The sequence below is a fragment of the Pseudorca crassidens genome, chromosome 10 (assembly GCF_039906515.1).
Source record: "Pseudorca crassidens isolate mPseCra1 chromosome 10, mPseCra1.hap1, whole genome shotgun sequence".
Lineage (NCBI taxonomy): Eukaryota > Metazoa > Chordata > Mammalia > Artiodactyla > Delphinidae > Pseudorca > Pseudorca crassidens.
Window position 1 is genome coordinate 63895419 of NC_090305.1, and position 2263 is coordinate 63897681.

Sequence of the window (2263 nt, forward strand, 5' to 3'; positions counted from 1 at the left end):
TGGTTAACACACCACCATATCACACTATTAAGGTATTCTTACCTTAACTATATACTAACATTTACAAGTCTATTGTGTAGTCTCATATGTTTTCATGGTACTATTTAGCGTCCTTTTATTTTAGCTTGAGGAACTCTTTTAGAATTTGTTCTAAGACAGATCTAGTGATGATGAATGAACTCCCTCAGCTTTTGTGTTTTTTGTTTTGTTTTTTTACATAAGAGTATTTTAATTCTTGTCCTTAAAAACTATAAAGACTATCATGATTTGGAAATGAGACTGTACCAAACAATGGCCAAAGAAGAATCGTACATTCTATGCCTTCTCTTTCCTTTGTTCACTCAGAAATATAATGTTATCAGCTATAATTGTTGTTGCTTGTTGTCTCACATTATTTTTATCCATATATTCACCATAGTCTATTTTCCCTTCCAGGTAAATTCAAGACGCCTTTTTCGCATACTGATATGCCACATCTCCGAGGCCTGGTCAGAATACTGAAATTCTGTGCTACGTTGTCTTTTGACTGACATCACCCATTTGGTAATGCTTCATTTTCCCCTGATCGCCACATCTCATTTGCTGCTACAGAAAATATTGTGACTGGGTTTTTTCCTTCTACCTGTCTCATGATAGGGTCCTAACCTACTCAACCAAGTAGCTGCACATGATTCAGAGATCTGTTGAGAACCAAACTGCTAGCTATTTCAGACTCATGTCTTACAAGCTGATGAAATACCTGTACTACAGGTCTTCGAAACATGGCTTCTATTTTCTTTTCTTACAATCTAATCTTTAGTCTTTTCCTGACATTCTGGCCAGCTTTTGTTTTTTGAAAAGAGTTTTTAATCTCTTCATTCAAGAAGGACAATTATGATGAACAGGATATTATTGGTTGGCAAGGTTTTTTGTTTTGGGGTTTTTTTTTTTTTGAGCAATTGGAATATATCATCCCACTCTCTCCTGACCTGTGAGGTTTCTGCTCAGAAATCAACTTTTAACCTTATGAGGCTCTAGGGACTTCCCTGGTGGTGCAGTGGATAAGACTCCATGCAACCAGTGCAGGAGGCCCGGCTTCCATCCATGATCAGGGAACTAGATCCCACATGCATGCTGCAACTAAGAGTTTGCATGCCACAACTAAGGAGCCCATGTGCCACAACTAAGACCCAGTGCAAACAAATAAATATTAAAAAAAAATAATAATCTTGGGCTTCCCTGGTGGTCCAGTGGTTGGGAATCCGCCTGCCGATGCAGGGGACATGGATTCGTGCCCCCGTCCGGGAAGATCCCACATGCCCTGCAGCAGCTGGGCCCGTGAGCCATGGCCGCTGGGCCTGCGCGTCCGGAGCCTGTGCTATGCAACAGGAGAGGCCGAGGCCACAGCACTGAGAGGCCCGAGTACCACACACACACACAAAAAAATAATAATAATCTTATGAGGTTCTCTTGTAAGTTATAAGCTTCTCTACTCTTGCTGATTTTAAGATTCTTTCTTTTTGATAGTTTGTCGTTTGCATGGATTGGCTATGGTAAAGAGTACCACAACGACCGTTGGGGTGCAAGTGTTTTTTTTAATGATGGTATTCTCTGGTTGTATGAACTGGAGTGGGGTTGCCGAATCTCGTGTTAGCTCTAGTTTTTAATTTAGTAAGGAACTTGTCTACTGATCTCCATACTGGCTGTTACCAATTTACATTCAAATCAGCAGTCTAGTAGGCTTCCTTCTTCTGCCTGCCCTGTTGAGCACTTCCACCTTTTAGGCTTTTTGAGGACTGGAGCCAGGGAACACCTCGTCTACATTTATTTGCACTCTCTAATCATGACATTCTGAGCATCTTTTCATTTGATGTGCTGTTTTTTAAAAAGCATGTGAGTACCCCTGAGCTCTTGAAACGTTTCTGCCTGCGCATCGGGCCTGATTTGAATTCATTTCAGATGACTAGCCCAGGACCTTTCTCAAGCGCTCAGATCATTTGCAGCCCCGCAGGCCTTGTGAATACTAAGTGCCCTTGAGCACAGTTTTTAAAGTTGTTGTTATGGGAAAGCGCCACAAGGCGGCAGCACTGCTTTGTGGCCTCTCTGGTAACTTGGGCAAACAGAGCCTTAGAGGGAGTCCTGCTGTTGGGTTGGGAATTGGAGTGGAACGTGGCTGAACACACCGCAGGGCTTGTGTATCTTTAGCTCTTCCCGCTTACCCTGCACCTCCCGACGCCAGGCAAATCCCAAGCCTTGCCAATGTGCTATTCGGAGGGTGCTGCGG

General features: G+C 42.9%; 1 pseudogene; it reads right to left on the bottom strand.

Annotated features, from left to right (window-relative positions):
• Nucleotides 1-233: 233 nt before the first annotated feature.
• Nucleotides 234-813, bottom strand: LOC137233096 (single-stranded DNA-binding protein, mitochondrial pseudogene; annotated as a pseudogene).
• Between the last annotated feature and the right edge of the window lie 1450 nt (nt 814-2263).